Here is a 20,774-nt window from a genome sequence, read left to right on the forward strand (position 1 = left end):
TTTTAGGATAAAATCCCAAAGTTTCACGAGAAATTAAAGGTTAATTTTTTTTTTTTTGGTGTTTTTATAAAATATTTACAAAAGAGAGTTTTCCTGAGAATTAAAAGTTATTTTTGGGGAAATTTCTTCAGAAAATGCGTTTGGACCCAAGTTTTGAGAAAATGTTCGAGTTTTTGAAACTCGACTCGAGAAATACAACGTGATGGATCCGAACGGATATCGGATGGATTATCCGAGCTATTTAAGGGCTATTTTTGGTATTTTCTTATAATTTTAATTTAAAATTTGAACAAGGAGATTCAGACTTGGATCTGGACAATGGATCCAGATCCAAAATCAATTTAAACATACGAAATGAATTTAATTTCAATAAAACTAGAGAAATGAACTAGAATTTAGATTTGAAATGACCCATTTGCTCAGAAAATGAATTTAGGGGGCAAGAAGAGAATATTTAAAAGATTTTGAAAATTTTGGGGTGTTCACAATATATCTATATATACATATATCTATATATACATATATATATAATATATATATATATATAAGTAGGTATACAAGTATATAAAGCTTCCACTATGATATCTCTTATAATGTATTTGTCTCTTGCTTAGACTAACTCTTGTTTTGCAGGATTTCTACTTTGGTTTAGAAGCCTTGACATCTTAAATTCAATTCAAATAATGTAATAGATAGAGTATAATGAAAGTTTACATTTTCTAGCCTTTAGATTAGAATGAATGAGCATTGTAAATATCATGAATTGTCTGTTTTCATGCATTTTTAGTCTTTATGTCTCAAAATTCTCACAAATAGTAACACGAATGGCACGTGCACCATTTCGTAAGAGGTAAATTAATATTAAATTGATGATCCATATCAATGGCCATAGTCAGGGTGTGGACAAAACTTAGGATTTTTATCTTTTACGAAATAACACTGGATTCACACTGGATCCGTTTTTCAAGATTCATCATATTTTCCTTAAATATCTTCTTCTTTTATTAGAATTTAACTTAAAATTAATTCAAAATATATACCAATGGCCATAGTCAGGGTATATTGAGAGTTAATTTCATTTTAAATTCTATAAAAGCACCAAATGTATTTTATTCTTCACCTGAATTTAAATATAGATTATTATATAATACATTCAATGACCATAGTCAAGGATGTATTATATCTTCAATCTTATTTTAATTCATTTAAAGAATGGAATAGCTTTTCAAAATCCAATTTCAAAAATTTAAATTCATTCATCATTTAGATAGAATTGCATCATATTTTTAAAATTCCTTTTCATAAATCCAAGTAATTCTTTCCTTCATTTCTCAGATTAAATCCTATTCATAAATTCAAATTTAAACTCTATTTCTCAAAAGGATTCAAGAATTCAATTTCAAGGTCCCATTTGACTTTGAAGTTTCAGAATCATCTTGTATTTCAAAATTCCAAATTCTATCTCAAATTCAAAGTCCAATTTAACTTTGAGATTCGTTTGTATATTCAAATTCTAAATTTCATTTTTTTAGTTCAATTTAAATTTGGAGGTTCTTGATTCATCTTTTGAATTTAAAATCCATCTTAGGATCCAGAGTCCAACTCTACATTTGGATCTCAGATTTCAGATCCAATTCCATTCTAAGGTCCAGAATCCAATTCCACTTTTTGGATCTCAGGCTTCAGATCTATAATCCCTTTAGGATCCAGAACTCAATTTCACATTGAATCTCAAGCTTCAGATCCAACTCCATTTTAGGATCCAGAACCCAAGTCCATCTTGGATTCCAAATCTCGGATCCCATTCTGTTTAGTATCCGGAATCCAATTCCAATTCTAGATTTCAATTCCATTTTCGGAGCTAATCTGAATCTCTTAAATCCATTTTCTATTCTTAAATACCATTTGATTATCTCAGATCCACTCCAAACTTAAAAATCCAAATTCAATTCCATCTCAAGTATTCATTTCCTTTTCTAAATTCAAATCCAAATTCAAAGTCGATTTTGACTTTTTATTTCCTTTCATTTCAAAGCTTCAAGTCATTCTTTCTCATTTATTCTTTCAAATCCTAATTTACTTCAAAAACTTAGAATTTCCCTAATCTATCTCAAGCTCTAAGTTAGATTCAACCATTTCTTCATTCTTTTACCAAGTTCATCTCAGAATAACTTAGAAATTTTCAAAACATTCTTTTCAAAAAGAGCATACATTCTTACATTGCACAAACATGATTATTTGTGCATTTAGAGTTAGAATAAATTCTTAGATTATATTTAGGCAAAGCAAACGGCATAGATTCGATCCTTGGTTCGATTACCCCTGGTAAAGGCGCCAGGAACGGTCGAACCTCGTACCGACGAGCGAATCCCGTCTTTCCATTTTTCCGCAAATATTTTCAAAACGGAGGCGAGTTATTTTCTAAATACTTTTTAAATCAAGGTCAAGTGAGACCGCGCAAAATAGTTCCTCTTCTCTTTTCTTTCTCTTCTTTTCTCTTCTCTCTTTCTTTTCTTTCTTTTATTCTCCTCCCTTCAAAAAGGAGGAAAAGAGAGGTTAGAAAAGGAAAAGAGAAGGAAGAGAGAGAAACCACAAGAGAGGAATAATTTTGCGATGATCACATCTCCCTATTGCACAGTTCAACCTGTCCACTAGTCTGCGGATGATATGGAGTGGTGAATCTATGATTGACAGAATATCTTCTCAGTAGAGAAGCTATCTGTACATTCCTAAAATGCTTGCCACCATCGCTAATCATCGCGCGTGGCACACCAAAACGACTAAAAATGTTGTGCTTAATGAACTTAAGCACTACTCTGTGATCGTTGGTCTTGGTTGCCACAGCCTCTACCCACTTGGACACATAATCAACCGCCACCAGAATGTATAAATTTCCGAATGAAGGCGGAAATGGTCCCATGAAATCAATGCCCCAAACATAAAAAATCTCGACTATCAAAATCGGAAGCAAGGGCATCATGTCCCTTTTGGACATGTTCTCAATTTGCTGACATCGAATGCAACGCCTACAGAACTCATGAGCATCCCTGTGGAGTGTGGGCGAATAAAATCCTGACTGCAAAACCTTTGCAGCCGTCTTCCTACTGCTAAAATGCCCTCCATAGGCTAATAAATGGGAAAAATTCAGAATGGACTGGTACTCCTCCTCCGGAACACATCTCCTAATGATCTGATCTGCACAGTATTTGAACAATTCTGGTTCATCCCAATAATAGTGCCTCACCTGAGATAGGAATCTCTCACGCTCATTCTTGTTCCAATGCTCAGGTATCTGCCTCGAAACCAGATAGTTCACAATATCTGCAAACCAGGGTAACTGCGATGTACTAACTGTCATGATCTGCTCGTCGGGGAAAGAATCACTGATCGGCCTCTGATCCTGCGTGGTCTCCACGATCAGTCTGGACAGGTGGTCTGCTACTACATTCTCGCTTCCCTTCTTATCTCGAATCTCGAGATCAAACTCCTGTAATAGTAGAACCCAACGAATCAATCTCGGTTTGGTGTCTTTCTTATTCAACAGATATTTCAATGCAGCATTGTCAGAATAGACAACCACCTTCGACCCGAGTAAATAGGACCTGAACTTGTCCAATGCGAAAACTACCGCAAGTAGCTCCTTCTCTGTCGTAGTATAATTCATCTGAGCATCAGACAGAGTTCTACTAGCATAGTAGATCACATAAGGCTTCCTATCAATGCGTTGTCCTAAAATAGCCCCCATAGCATAATCAGATGCATCGCACATAATCTCAAATGGGAGAGTCCAATCTGGAGGTCTTAAAATGGGTGCAGTAATCAAGGCCTCTTTGAGAATCTCAAAGGCCTTCATACAATCCTCGCTTAACACAAAGGGCTGGTCCTTCTCCAATAAAGTACATAGCGGTCGAGAGATTTTACTGAAATCTTTTATGAACCGCCTATAAAAGCCCGCATGCCCTAAGAATGACCGAATCTGCCTCACAGAGGTGGGTGGAGTCAAACGAGAAATGGATTCCACCTTCGCTCTATCAACCTCAATGCCTCGCTTGGACACAATGTGTCCGAGCACAATCCCCTCCTGGACCATAAAATGACTCTTTTCCCAACTCAGGACAAGATTTGTCTCCGCACACCTACTCAGTACTCGAGTAAGTTTTTGGAGGCAATCTTCAAATGAAGAGCCATAAACTGAAAAATCGTCCATAAAAACTTCCATCACATCATCAATCATGTCCGAGAAGATAGCAAGCATGCACCTCTGAAAAGTGGCTGGGGCATTACAGAGCCCGAACGGCATACGTCTAAACGCGAAGGTGCCATAAGGACATGTAAACGTAGTCTTCTCCTGGTCGTCAGGATGGACAGCTACCTGATTTTATCCTGAATATCCATCTAGAAAGCAGTAGTAGCTCTGCCCTGCGAGTCTCTCTAAGATCTGATCAATGAATGGCAATGGGAAATGATCTTTCCTAGTTGCCACATTCAGCTTCCGATAATCGATACAGACTCGCCATCCTGTAGTGGTCCTCATCAGAATTCTCTCACCCTTCTCGTTCTCAACCACATTGAGTCCTGACTTCTTCGGCACAACTTGAATCGGGCTGACCCACTGGCTATCAGAAATAGGGTAAATGATTCTGTCATCCAACCACTTCACCACCTCGTTCTTCACCACTTCCTTTATGTTGGGATTTAGCCTTCTCTGCATATCCCTAAATGGCTTGACTTCTTCATTACAATGAATTCTATGCATGCAGAATGAAGGATCAATCCCCTTCAGATCAACAACTCCCCAGCCAATCGCTGCCTTGTGCTCTCGAAGAATAGTCAGCAATCTCTGCTCTTGCTCCTTAGTGAGCCGGGACGAGATGATCACAGGCAGAGTCTCATCATCTCCGAGGTAAGCATACTTGAGTGAATCCGGTAAGGGTTTCAACTCGAGTTTCGGAGGTGACTCTTTCGAGGATTTGGCGGGGTCTCCGCAAGTAGTGGGAGGGTCTCAATGATGGCTCCCCAAGGTGGTCTCTCTGACGACACTCTAGACACATCTACGCTATCTATACCATTCTTCTCTATATGGTACAAATCTAAAGAATCCTCAGTAATATACAACTCGGGCTGCTCCTCCACTAACTCATGTGCAATATCTACATGAAAGCAGTCCATGTCTCCCGCTGGTCCCATCGCGGCATTGAAAATATTCAGCTTGACTTTCCGATTGCCGAATGAGAGATCCATGGCTCCGGTTCTACAATTGATGCATGCATTGGCAGTCGCCAAGAATGGTCTGCCTAAAATGATCGGAGTCTGGTGCTGGCTGTCTACTCCTTCCATATCAAGAATAATGAAATCGACTGGGAAATAAAAGTCATCCACCTTAACTAGCACGTCCTCCAAGACACCTCTCGGTACCTTGACAGAACGATCTGCCAATTGAAGTGTAATAGGAGTCGATCTCATCTCTCCTAGCCCGAAAGAATCAAAGAAATACCCGGGCAGAATGTTCACACTTGCTCCAAGATCGAGCAATGCGCGTTCTATCCGGATGTTCCCTATAGTACAAGCAATGATAGGGGCTCCAGGGTCCTTGAGCTTTGGTGGTGTCTGATGCTGAAGTACTGAACTCACCTGCTCAGTTAGATGGACCCTGTTAGGAACTCTCTCTCTAGATTTCCGCTTCTGTGTACATAGCTCCTTCAGAAATTTGGCATATGCCGGCATCTGCTGAATCGCATCGAGCAAAGGTAGGTTGATCTGCACATGCTTGAATATGTCGAGCATGTCCTGGATCTTCGCACCTTGCTTCCCTCTATATCCAGGAAACTCTAATGCTTTGGGATAGGGTGGTGGGGGAATATACTCTGCTGGCTCCTCCTCTTTGTGAGAAGGCTCACTCCTATCCTTCTTCTGCACTGAAAATGAAGATGATGATGATGAAGGTAATGAAGATGATGATGGGGATGGGGATGATAATGATGGCTGAGCCGACGTAGGTGAAACAATGGTCTCTGGCTCCTCTATCCTCTCTCTACTCTCTCTGCTCTCGACGTGATACTCTCGTCCACTCCTTAGGGCCATAACAGATTTGGCCTGCTGCTGTGTCTCAGTATGAAACAGGCCTCCAGTCATCTGGTCCTTACCCTTCGGGTTTATGACAGCCTGACTCGGCAATGTACCCTCGGGTCTCCTACTAATAGCCTCAGCTAACTGTCCCATTTGCGACTCTAACTTTGCAATGGACTGCGTATGTGAGCTCAATATCTGGCTACACTTCTCGAAGGCATTCTGATTAGAGGTTTTCACCTCTTGGAATGCCTGGAGAAGTCTCTCCTCAAAAGATGTCTGCGGGGCAGACTCCTGCTGAATCGGGGAAGGGACTGAAGAAGAAGACTGAGAATAGCTCGGCCTCTGGAATGGCTGAGTAAAAGATGGCTGCCGAGCTGGCTGAGAGGATGTAGGCATCTGCATGGAAGACTGTGAATTCTTCCATGAAAAATTGGGATGGTTACGCCAACCCGGATTATATGTAGATGAGAATGGGTTGTTCGACGGTCTGACGTAACCCTGAGCTGCCCGAACTTGTTCTTGAACAAATTCAGGGTACTGAGCTGCTGAAGGGCACTCAGTGATATCGTGTGCCGGACTGGCACAAAGAGTACACACCTGCTGTGTAGTGGATGGTCCTGAGAGAAGCTGGTCCAGCTTTTGAGCAATCATGTCTACCTTGCACTGTAGTGCAGTAGATGGACCAATCTCAAGAACACCAGCTTTCTTTTGAATGCTGGGTGTGGCTCTATCAGAATGAGAGCTCGAAGCATGGTGTAGGGAATTCTCGGCCAATGTATCAAATAACCTCCATGCTTCGTTCTCGCTTTTCAGCATGAATGTCCCTCCACATGAAGAGTCGATCATCTGACGATTCTTGTCAGACAATCCATCATAGAAGCTCTGCACTAGTTGCCATTTCGGCACCTGATGATGGGGACATTTCCTGAGGAGATCCTTCATTCTCTCCCAGGTCTCATGAAAGCGCTCACCATCTAGCTCTGAAAAGCTAGTGATGGCTCTACGATATTGGTTCGTACGACCAATGGGAAAGTATTTTCGAAGAAACTCCTGTTGCAATTGATCCCAGGACTCTATTTCTACAGAATCTAAGGACTTTAGCCAATACTTGGCTTTGTCCTTCAATGAGAAAGGGAATAGAGTCAACCGCAAGGCATCATCATCGAAATTATGTATCTTTACCGTAGAACATATTTCGAGGAATTCATCTAAATGGCGGTAGGGATCCTCGTGACTAAGGCCATAAAAAGATGGGAGCATCTGAATAATGCTAGCCTTAATCTCATAATGAGGCGCTCCTACTTCGAGTCTCTGAATGCAGGATGCCTGAACATAATCTATGGGAATGAAGTATTCCCGCAGAGGACGTGGATGAGCTGGGGGTGGAGGTGGAGGATCCATGTCAGCCATTGTTGTCAAACTTCGATGAGAATATAAAATTCTCTCTGGGTTGTCAACAAATGGGTGTAATGGGGTTCCTAAACCTCGTCGCCCCTGCATACACTGGTACTAAGACCAGATGTAAGCAAACGACCTAAATCTAAACTACACTAACACACATACTAAAACGTCAATAAAACAAATAACAGTACTACGAAACAGAGATGCTAACTATCTATGTCAAAAGTCTATAACTAAATGAATAACAACAAAGTAAACTATTCTAAAATACTGAAACAAATAAATACAGGAAATCACAAACTAAGTTTTTCTAAAACCCACCTGTCTAATCGCTCCTTGCAGAATGATAATTAAGTGAATCCTAGAAAGAACAGTACGTGAATTCTATATTTACTAACTATGTTAATCCTATATTCACTTACTAATCCTACTAACTAAAAAGAAAACAAATAATTAACTAACTAAAACAAATTAATAAATCAAACTCTAAGAAATAAAGTAATTAATTCGCCGTTCCCCTGCAACGGTGCCAAAATTTGGTTGATATTTTGAAATGATATTTTTAAAAACAAGTATTTGCAATAAAACTTTGGAAAATCGTCAACCAAAAGTATAAAAACCGACTTTCCACAAAGTGGTAAGTACGGGTCGAATCCTCAGGGAACAGAAATTAATCAAGATATTTCTAGGAAATTTAATTTATTAATTACAAATGTCAATTTACAATTATAAAGTTAATACAACTACAATTAATCACTAAATTGAAAATGAAACAGCACTAAGTCCTCTGCTCCACACCAAGGGTATTTCCGTCTTTTCGCCAATTATTCACTCTTCGCACTTGGACAATAACCTTGGAAACTAAATATGCTTTTCAACCTAAAAATGCAGAGAAATACAAAGTTAGTATTCTAATCTAACAATGCAAACAATAACTAAAACTAATTCTAATTTTACGAAAATAATAAAACAAATGCTACTTATCAAACAATAATTAAATAAAATACTAAACTAATTCTTAAAATTAACTAAATTAATTCTACTAATGCTGTATGATGATTATGCAGCTCCTAAAATGCAGAAATTAATGAAAACAGGTCTAAAGTGCTGAAACTAAGGAAATTACGAAACTGCCCCTAACTAGTGCAAAATAGCTTTCTGATAAGTTATCGGAAAACCACTGTTTGACAGGGCAAACAAGGTCCAATTTTTCCAAAATTTGTTTTGTTCTGCAACTGACAGACTAAACAATCTGACATTTTTTACAGAATGAAAAAATGATATCTAGAACTCCAGATATAAGCGTTTCAAATCTGGGAAAAATCAGGATATCGAAAGTCCTGTAACTTAAAATCCAGAAAAAGCGGTTTTCAAAAAATGCTTAAAAATCAGACCAAATCAACTTCGAAAGAGCTGAAATTTGGTCTGCAGTCAGATAACACGCCACTAAAGTGAACAGAAATTTTTTTTTTGGAAAACACGAAATTTTTACACAGAAAATAACGCTTGTGCGACAGGGCAAAAATCGGGTTTTTCTTTGAGTGCACTATTCACTTTATGAATTTATTTAAACACTATAAAATGCAAATTAAACCTAATGTAATCTAAATGACACTGAATAACAGTGTATATGCAGATGAATATTACAATTACGCTAAATGCATGACGAAAAAAATACGATAAGCAAATTATGACTAAAAATACATTAACTAACGATGCAAATGCAACTAAGCTACTCAATGAAATGCAATTCTAATTGAATATGTTAAATACTAAATAACTACGAGTCAACTAAGCACAAATTCACAAATCACCCACACAAACCAAACACAATTTACGCACACACTTCTACATTATACTAAATCAAATAACTTAAACTAATCACCCTAAAATCAAAATAAATAACATCTAAATGACATCAAACCCACTAAAGAACAAGGGCTAGGGTTAGGGTTCACTCAGTTGACTCAATTAGGCTCGGTTTTGACTTGACTAAGTTCGGGTTGGCTTGGGTGGAATCGGTTTTGACTTAGCTAAGGTTGACTCAAACTAGGTTCGGTCTTGACTCACCATGGGTTGGACTAGGACTCGACTAGGGTTAGGTTTTGACTTGGTTAGGTTACTAAGACTAGGTTGGACTCGGTTGAGGGTTGACTTAGTCAACTAAGGTTGGTTTGGTTTAGATGGGTTCGGTTTGGGTTAGGTTAGGTGAGATAGGCTCGGGATAAGGTTGACTCGACTAGGCTTGACTTGGATTAGGTTAGGTAGACTCGGTTAACCTAAACTTAGGTTAGGTTTGACTAAGTCTTGACTAGGGTTAGGTCTTGGTCTTGGTTGACCTAAGCTTGGGTTTGATTTGGGTTTGACTAGGGCTAGGGTTGACTCGACCTAGGTTTGGTCTAGGCTTTGACTAGGTTAGGTAGGCTCGGTTTTGACTAGACTCAAAGGGGTTTAGACTAGGGTTTGACTCACTTAATTGGGTCGACTAAAGTAGTAACCCTTTAATTATCCTACAATTAATTCAAAGTTACCGATTTTAATGAAGGAGGTTAGGAAAATAAAGTAATAATTATCAATGCTCAACTTGGAAATGATTTGGATTCTCCAAAAATCGCCCCACTGAATGAGGGAGTTACACTCCTTAATTATATTTTAAGACTCTCTTTGGAAAACGAAAAGTCCAATCTAGAAGGCCACGATTTTTGCTTTTCAAGATGGAATTAAATTGCTTTTAATTCTTTATGGAAATCGTGGAGCCTAGATTGGAGGTTTAATTAAATTTCAAAAACACTTTCCAAAGCCAATGAGTAACTCCTTTCTTTAATGCACATTCCAAATTTAATGCTCTTTTGAATGCTCCACACGATTTTTGGAGAAACTACTCTTTCCAAAAACTTTTTTTAAATGCAATTACTTTAATTACCCTCCTTCTCAAAAATCGCCAACTTCTAATGGTGCTACTTCCTAAACTAATGCAATTAAAGCTACCTAGGGAATAAAATGACTTAAATAGAAAATCGACTTCCTAGTAGTAAATGCTAACCTAATTCCAAAACTTACCTAAATGCAATCCTAAAAATGGCTAAAGCAATAAACCCTAATACATTGAACCTAGACAACCTAATTAAACCTACCTAATTGCAATTAAGAATTACCAAAAATAGCCTAGAGCTCGAATTGAGCTCTAATGGCTGTCGCCCCTCCTTGGGGAAGAAAAAGACTAAAAAAATACAAACTAAAAGAAAACGATTAAGCTAAACACCAAACAATTTTGATAAAACTAAATTAAAATCTAATAAAAAGAACTTTTAATTACACAAATGCAAACATGAACAACACTATGCTGGAATTCATAAAAAAAAAAAAAACATCAAGAACTAAAACTCGATTTTTGGAATTTTCTCAATAGACCTAAAACACAAAAACACAAAATGATAAAAACGATTATCTAGAACAGTCCTAAAATGCTAACTCTACCACAACACACTTTGCAACACTGTAAAATCAATAAAATATGCAGACATGCAGTATGAAGTAGAAGATTACATGCACACCACGAGCAAACAAAATAAAAGAAATCGGCTAGATGAGATTCTAGCCGATTTTCACAATTTGAATAAAAAAATCTTTAAAAATCAAAGACACCCAAATCAAGCAATGACTCAACCCTCAATAGATCTGCAAGAACTCACTGGAATCGGATCTATAAAGGGTCTATTAACCCAGCGTGGCTGCTAAAATCCAAACTAAGGCAAAAATTGAAAATAAATCAAAATCGGCTAGAATGGATCTAGCCGATTTATGGATTTTTAATGAAAAACGCCTTTGTTCAAGCCCCCAACACCCAAAATAACTCAAACTAATCTTTTTGAAGGCTTTTTCTGTAGAAATAACACAAACATACACATTGGATAAGACAACCCAAATCGGCTAGAAGAACCTCTAGCCGATTTACACATTTTTCTTGAAAAATGATGGAAATCGATACTCGAACATGCAAACAATGAAACAAACCTAGATCTAACGTGCTGGTCTATGCACGGATACTATTCTAAGGTTGAAACAAAAAAATAAAAAATAAAAGAAACACACATAAATAATAAAAGAAAACCAACACACAATTCGGTTTTAGCTAGAAGAGAAGGAAGAAGAAGACCTACCTCTTGGAAGATCCGACGACCGAGAGGATGAAGAAGAGCGGACCGTGGCTGGAGTTGGACGTCCCAAACAGTTCGAGAATGCTGGACTTCACCAAAAAACAGCACCTTTGCAGCTGCTACACGTTGGAGATCCACCGAAGATGGATTATGCGCCGATTCTCGATCGGAGGGTGTAGAAAGCCGGATGGAGGTAGGGCCGGCTCACCTTGTTGGTGTGTTTCGCACTCCCACACAAGGTTAATGGTCTCCACCTCTGCTACACCTGCAAAAGTACAGAAAAATGGTGAAAATACAGCAATGAGAAAGAAAGAAATGGAGAGAAAACACAAGGGGGATCGAAATATGCTTGGAACCCAAGCATAGACCGGTCTTCAATTGCCAAAACGTGGGAGGATGGAGAGGAAGGAGCTGCTGGAGTAGAATCACTGTAGGGGGCGTCCAAACAAAGCCAAAGACGCCTAGGGTTTGCTGGAAAAAACTATTTATACTTTTGATAATTTTCAGAAACACTGTTATAAAAAAAATATTTTCTATGCGCATCTTTCTGGGGGGTTTTCTGCAAAACTTTTTGTAATGGATCTGGATAGGTGTGTGGATTGGGTTTTGGGCTTTCTAAGGGTTGATCCAAAGTCCAAATAACCTAATTGGGTCGGATATGGATCTGATCCACCTCGAAATCCATGCCCAAACATTGAAATAGCCATAACTCTCTCATTTTAACTCTGGTTTTTCTGAAATTCGAACCATAACCCCTTACTATCAAAATATATCTAAACAAGGGTTTAAAACCTTAAACTTGATACAAAATGCATGAAAAACTTATTAACATGATGCACATTTCATGCATCATCAAAACCATTCAACTTTTTGTGCAAAAGTCAGTTTCTTTTCTTTGTATGAATCTATAAAAATATATATAAAGTTAAAATATATACAAACTGACAAATATTATTTAGTAATTAGTAGTAAATAATATTTTACTGCTTTAAAAATACTTTAATCACGTTCACAACTGAATGTAATGCATGTGAGACCTAAGACTTGAACAACAAAGGTCTGGAGCAGGAGACAACCAATGGCAAAAGAAATCCACCAATCTACTATAAAAAAATCAAATTACATATAATGAAAGTATATGTTGAAACTTGGTTTTAGAAAAGATAGAAAAGTACCTTCACGATTAGCCCTAATCACCCTTAAGTAGTGATTAGGGTCAATAAAGAAAATTACACTAGAGACCATTGAAAGTTAAAATATAAACAAGACCACCCAATAAACCCCTCACAATAATAACTCTCAACACTCCCCCTCAAGCTGGAGCATAGATATCAATCATGCTCAGCTTGTTACAACACTTTGAGAATTCTGTGATAGGAAGGGGTTTGGTAAAAACATCTGCTACTTGATCTTCTGAAGAAACATGAAAAGTTGATATATTTCCCACTTGAACCATATCCCGAATATAATGACAATCTATCTCAATATGCTTAGTCCTCTCATGAAACACATCATCTTAATAGGCAGAGAAACCTTTATGCTCAATCCGGTAAGCATAGATTTTATCCAAATCATTTCAGCAGCAGTTTGTGCCATGACCTATATTTTGACTCAACACTTGATCTTGCTACTTCAACTTGTTTCTTGCTTCTCCATGAAACTAAGTTGCCACCAACAAAAACACAGAACCCTGTAGTAGACTTCCTATCATCAACCGACCCTGCATAATCAGCATTAGTATACGCAACCACATCAAGATTTGCCTCTTTTGTAAACAATAGACCTTTTCCTGGAGATGTCTTCAGGTATTTAAGAACCATCATAGCTGCCTCCCAATGCACTTTTCTTGGTTTATTCATGAATTGATTCAATTTGCCAACAACAAATGATATGTCTGGCCTAGTTACAGTAACATAGAGAAGTTTACCAATGAGAGTCCTATAGGACTTACTATCAACTGCCTCATATTGCTCGTCATACAAGAACAGTTTAGGATTCATGGGAATAGTGGCTGGTTTTGCACCAAGCATCCCTGTCTCCTGTAAAAGATCAAGCACATATTTACTCTGAGAAAGAACCATACCTTCTCGATTTCTTGCTACTTCGATTCCCAACAAGTACTTGAGAGGACCCAGATCCTTTGTAATAAAATATTTCTGCAGATATGCCTTGGTGCTTGAAATCTCCTCCTCATTATCTCCAGTTAAAATTATATCAACACAAACAACCATAGTCACAAAACCCTTAGAGCTAATCTTTATGAACAAAGAATGATTTGATGGTGACCTCTGGAAACCAAATTTAGACATCACCTCAAACAATTTGTGAAACCATGCACGCGGGCTTTGCTTTAGGCCATATATTGCCTTTTTTAGTTTGCACACTTTGCCACACTCTCCCTGTCGTTCGAAGCCAGGCGGTTGTTGCATGTAGACCGTCTCAGATAGATCCCCATACAGAAAAGCATTCTTTACATCAAGCTGAGTCATACTCCACCCATGATGAACAACCACAGAAGTAACTAAGCGTATAGTGCCCATTCTGGCTACGGGAGAGAAAGTCTCAAAGAAGTCCACCCCATATGTTTGGGTGTAGCCTTTGGCGACTAGACGAGCTTTGTGTCTCTCCAGAGTGCCATCAAAATGATATTTAATAGTGTACACCCACTTACAACCAACAATGTCTGCATCAAAAGGAGGATCGACAAGCTCCCAAGTCCCTTGAGAAATCAAGGCGTCCATTTTTTCTTGCATTGCTTGTTTTCATTGAGGATCTAATAAAGCCTGTTGATGATTGATAGGACTGGAGATGGCAGATAAAGCAGATAGAAAGTTTTGCATGCTCTTTCCAATCTTGTATGTGGACACAAACTTTGAAATTGGGTGCAGAGTACACTGACGCATGCCTTTCGTCAGGGCTATGGGCAAATCATTTTTAATCTCAGGATCTGCTCTACGATCATCAGGATAAGCAATAGAATCATCAACATAATCAGGATCACTGACTGCAGGAGAAGAAGACGATGAAGGGCCACGAGAGGAGGCTTGACGACGAGTATACACCAGTGGAGGATCATGGAACCGAGTTGAAGAGGGATCAGAACATAATGAAGGCAATAAAGGAACTGACTCCAAAGGAATGGGAGGAATGGGTAAGGGAAATGATGTGGACATATCAGGATTCACACGAGACGCGCACGGCGAGAAGTAAGGAATGGTCTCAAAGAATGTGACATCCGCACTGATATACTCTTTACGAGCAATGGGGTCAAGACATTTGTACCCTTTTTGGTTTTTTGGATACCCAAGGAAGACACACTTAGTTGCCTGTGCAGCTAGTTTGTCCCTAGTAGGTCCAAGTTTTTGCACAAAACAAACACAACTAAATACCTTAGGAGAAACTTTGAACAAAGAACAATCAGGATAAAGTTGTCTGATAGGAATTTGGTCATTAAGAGCAGTAGAAGGCATTCTGTTAATAAGGTAACAAGAAGTAAGAAGCTGGCATGTTTGTTTGAATCATAAGGGTTCGAGTTACTTTCAAAAGGTGTCGGTGTTTTCTTTCAGCTACCCCATTTTGCTGGGACGTATGGGCACATGAAAATTGAGGGCAAATCCCATTATCCCGATAAAATTGTAATAGTTTGCTAGATTTGAATTCAAGAGCATTATCAATGCGAACAATTTTAACAATGGAACCAAATTGAGTATTTATTTCAAGAATAAAAGATTGGAGAATACACAAGACTTCAGATCTCTCCTTTATTAAAAAGACCCAAGACACTCTAGAGTAGTCATCAACAATGACAAGGTAATACTTGGACTGAAACCTATTAGGAACCCGACTAGGCCCCCAAACATCAACATGAATTAGATCAAAAGGACTTTGACTAGTACAACTCTGACTTAAAGAAAAAGAACTACGATGATGCTTGCCCAACTGACATGCTTCACACTGAAAGGACGCTGTAGGAGAGACGTGTGGAATGACTCTTTGAAGCTTGGAAAGAGAAGGATAACCCAATCTGAGATGCCATTGGTAGGAATTAGAACTCGATTCCACACACGAAGTTGCTACTCCAATAGGTTGTGTAAGATATAAACACCTCCCTCCTCATGGCCTCCACCAATCTTCTTCCCAGACAGCAAATCCTGAAATACACAAGAACCCGGGTCAAATATAACTCAACAATTTAGTTCTTTTGTAAGCTGGCTTATGGATAATAAATTCTTAGGAAACTGTGGAGCATGGAGAACATATTGAATCCGTAATGTAGGGGTAAAATGCACATCTCCTTGCCCCACCATTGGGGATAATCTACCATCTGCCAATTTAACATGACGAGGGAAAGATGTATGAACCAGTGTAGAGAAACTATGTGAATCTCCACAAAAGTGTTGAGAGGCGCCAGAATCAATAATCCATATCTTACCTCCATCATCCAACTGAATACCCGCAGAGCATGCCACATCAGTCACTACTATAGAGGCAGACACAAATGCAGAACTCTGAGAAAGAAGTTGATCATATTCTGCACGACTGAGAGTAATCGTATTGGTTGAAGAAGTAGGCACAGGTTCAGTGATGGAAGAGACAACCGGAGTTGTTGCTTTGGGGAACGATAATGAGCTCTGAGGGCGACTTCTAGGGTTCTTATCCCAACAACGATCCTCAAGGTGCCCTTGCTTGCCACAATATGTACACTGAAGCCTGCTACGACCTCCACTGCCTCTTCCACGACCTCTGCCTCTGGAAGAACTAGGTAAACCATGCCCTCCTCCACCAGTGACAACAAGAGCTGAAGTCTGAGAGTCTCCATGAGGCAGAGGAAGGGTAACAGCAAGATGACTTAACCGGTTGTAGGCATCAGCTAGAGTAGGGATCTCTGAGCTAGTAAGCATTTGCACCTTGGATACTGAGTAATCTGGAGATAATCCTGATAGAAAATGAGCCACCATAGTCTACTCCTGATGGGTTTTATGATTAGTGCAGCAGGGAGGACGAACAGAGTTAAGCCTTTTATAGGCTGATTTAACTGATGCATAATATTGGGAAAGATTCTGATCACCCTGCTGCAACTGAAATATCTCTTGCTCAACTTACAAAATTCTACTGACATTTTTGTCTTGAGAGTACGTGTCACGTAATGAATCCCATATCTCCTTTGCAGTAGAATAGTAAATTAAGATGTCTGCAATATGTGGCTGAACACTGTTCATAATCCAAGACATAACAATGTCATTATCTTCCTGCCATGTGGCATATTTCCCAGTTTTCTCTGTTGGTTCCTTTTTTAACAAAATATGTTTTCGACGATGTCCTGACACAGACATCATAAAAGTCCTCGACCTCCTTTTATAATTATTGTCGTCCAGCTTTACGGACGACCCATAAGAGAAGGGATTAGCAAAAGCTTTGTACTCTGCAGACACTTCAAACCTTTATTCACCATCACTGGACTTTATTTCAGCCATGGTATTTCACTGCTGACAGTAGCTAGCTAATGAGCCGGATAATAATAATAACCAGAAAGTAATCACGAGCAAACTGATAGTAAAGAAATACATTCCAGCTGAAATAAAATCCTTGTCTTGCAATATATATATCACAGACGCCACCAGCAAGATAATAAATCTGATCACCACTATAAAAATTAATTTTAGATGACAAAAATTGATTTCACATCTGAACTTCAACAAAAAATAATCAGATCTGATTAAATCTGATTCCAACAACATCAAGCACTACAGATTTAATGCCTACCACATCAACACGACTCTGATACGAGCAAATATGATTCCAACGACAGCAAGCACTACAGATTTAACACCTACCACATCAACACGACTCTGATACGAGCAACAGACAGTCAGCCACACAATTCAAATTTGTTCCAACATCAACGCTCCACGCTACACGACATCCAATTACTGCACGATCTCAGATCTGCTCCACCCAATCACAAAATGATTGCTGATCTGATGCAACATGATCATGATGTCAGATCTGCTCCACGCAATCTCCACATGATGGTAGATCTGATGCACCACGATCCATCAATATTACTGAGGCATCATCAACAAGGAGCAAAAGAGGAACACACGATCTAGGGTGTCTGATCAGATCTGCATATTGTGTAGAACTAGTCAGATCCCAGGTCGTGAGACTGAGGAAAGAACCTAGGGTTCGATCAGAAGGAAGATCGAACAAACTAGATATAGGCTAGGAGGAGAGAAGAAGAAAGAAAAAAACTATGATAAAGAGGGAAGAAAGAAATTCAGCCTAGGCGTTAGATTCTCCCAAGAACGAGAGGCTTTGATACCATGTTGAAACTTGGTTTGAGAAAAGATAGAAAAGTACCTTCACGATTAGCCCTAATCACCCTTAAGTAGTGATTAGGGTCAATAAAGAAAATTACAAAACAGACCATTAAAAGTTAAAATATAAACAAGAACAACTGATAACTTTTCTGATTTCCAATAAACCCCTCACGATAATAACTCTCAACTGTATATAAGTTATAAAAATAATGCAAAAGGGGTTATATGAAATTTAATCATCTTACCTAAGGTTTACACCAGAGTTACCAGTCAAGGAAGCGGGAGCGGGAAACGATACGAGAACCGGAAGCGGGAAGCGAGACACTTTCAAAAATTTAGGAAGCGGGGAAGCGTGGGACCACTAAGAAGAAAATTACGAACCGTCTCGGAAGCGACCAAGGAAGCGAACCGGAAGCGACCTAGGAAGCGAACCGGAAGCGAGGGGGAAGCAAAAAAAATGAAAAAATGGGGAAGCGTGGGGGAAGCGAGGGGGAAGCGCGCTTCCCAAAAAAGGGGGATGCTTCCCCACACATTTCGGAAGTGCGACGTTTCGTGCTTCCGAAGCGCGCTTCCCCTTTTACCTAGGCGCTTCCGGTAACTCTGGTTTACACTTTCTTCTTCCTCTTTGCTAACTCCATTCCAAAAGGCCCAATAGCAGTTCTATATCTTATGAGTTGGTCTAGTAGTGTGTCTCGATCCTCTTCGCTTTGAACAAGACGATTGACACAATCATATAAGTCATTCTTTATCTCCTCATTGGACTCGATATTTTTATACTTATAATATATGGCTGGATTCAAATATAGGTTTGTTGCATGCAAAGGTTTGTGCAATTGATTGCTCCACCTTTTATCGATTATCTCCCAAACCCAGCCGTATATTTGTTTATCATCACACACATTTACCTACTAAGTAAAAGAATTGAAAGTAATCATTATAGAAGCTAAGATAAAATGTAATTTACAATTAGTAGAATACAAAAAAATTAATTTATAATTATACTTTTATTTGTTCCTTTCCACGATCCATTTTCTTGTAGATGTAACCCATAGCAGGCTTTTCATCGCTATCAACCAATCGAAGCATGTCAAACAAGGGGGCCATTGTTTTCAGAGCACAACTCACTCTCTTCTAAAATTTTGAACTCAAAATCATGCTTTCACATCTTTTACCAACTGACGTTTTTGAAAAACTATTTTTTTCCCAATCATCTCTAAGAAATATGAACTTTAGGCATTTTTTCCAATTATATATGCTTTCTAGAGTAAAAAAATGGCAAATTTTGTCACTGCAGGCCTATGTAAGTCCTTTTGTGTGTGTGCTCTCATCATACTCAACACTTGAGAATGTTTGTAATGAATACCACCAATTGCCTTGCTTTTTCGGAAATGTTCTTCAACTCTTTCAATTATCCTATATATTCAAACATCATATCTATACAATGTGCAGCACAAAGAGTCCAAACTAAATGCTTTCTCTTATCCATAAATAATTTACCTGCTTTCACATAGTTTGAGGTATTATCAATAACAACTTGAACCATATTCTCCTCCCAAACTTCAACAATATCATTCAACAATGCAAAAAGCAAATTTGCATCTTTTACTTCATTTGATGCATCAACTGATTTCAAAAACATTGTTCCCAAAAGGCAATTAACAAAAAAATTAATGAGTGTACACCCTTTTGTATCCATGTTTGGACCAATGCACTTTGTATTGGTCCAAGAACTCCTTCATTTTCTTCATTTCTTTATTCAAAAGTAGTTCTCGCAACTCGTGATATGATGGAGGCTTCATCCCTGGTTCAAATTGGCCTATAGCTTCAATCATACTGTAAAATGAAGGCAACTTCGTTGTATTAAAAGGTATTCCACCGTCATAAAATCACCTATTAATGTACTCGTACACTGTTTCTCTTTTTTCCTTTTTGAAGCAATTTTCAAACATAGTTTGTTTGTTTGCTTGCCTTCCTTTCTCTGTTGAATCACTTTGAAAGTATAGATCCATAGCCCTTTTGGTCTAAAGCCGAATGTACTACTCCCCTCCATCTATGAAACTGCATTCACGTCCTTCGCCATAATCGGAAGCTAAGAATAAACTTTCATTTCTTTCGTATATATTAACCGTCTCTCTCTTATTTTTTTCATCTCTATTCTTCTTTGATTCCTCCATGTACTTAGAAAGTACTTGCTTGATTTCTGCAATTGTTTTATCATAAGCCTTCACTTTTCTTCCAATCCCAAGTAGATGCCGTTTTATTTTATATATACATCCTTTATAAGTTCAACATTTAAGGTATGTCACAGAATTCAGATCTTGTTTATCCTTAATATAGGCCCACTCCCATGCTGGATCACCTGATTTTCTCTTAAAGTTCTGAATATGTTCCAAATTTGAAAATGTGGACCCACTAGCACTTGCAGATGAAGCCCCCTTCCATTATTCTAAAAATTGATAAGAATATAAAAAAAGGCAACATCTAAATTTGCTAAATAAAAAGGAGTAAGCAACAAATAACATATCAGCAAAATATGAATTCATAATAAAAAAACCCTTAAGTTTTTTTTTGTAATTGCAGCACACATTTAATGACAACTTTAACAGGAGCAAACCCTAGGTTTTTTATTAACTATAAAAAAGTTTAGGTGTGTTTTTAACAATATTGAAAACTTAGATGTGTTTTTTATAATCAACCAAAATTTAGGTGTTTTTTTTTAAATGTCCCCCAAAAAACATAGTTAAACCTAATTTGAGTTGGGTTCTGGTCATTATTTTATGCCTATCCTGATGTTTGGGTTTGGGCTCAGTCAGATACCAGACATGGA

General features: G+C 38.3%; 1 non-coding gene across 1 annotated transcript; it reads left to right on the forward strand.

Moving 5' to 3' along the window:
- The first annotated feature begins 6,973 nt into the window (after positions 1 to 6,973).
- LOC149818470 (small nucleolar RNA R71) lies at positions 6,974 to 7,076 on the forward strand. Its single transcript, XR_016427479.1, has one exon. It is a non-coding gene; the product is annotated as a small nucleolar RNA R71 (small nucleolar RNA).
- Positions 7,077 to 20,774: the final 13,698 nt, after the last annotated feature.

Source organism: Nuphar pumila, chromosome 13 (assembly GCF_984573655.1).
Source record: "Nuphar pumila chromosome 13, dmNupPumi1.hap1.1, whole genome shotgun sequence".
NCBI classification, from domain to species: Eukaryota; Viridiplantae; Streptophyta; class Magnoliopsida; order Nymphaeales; family Nymphaeaceae; genus Nuphar; species Nuphar pumila.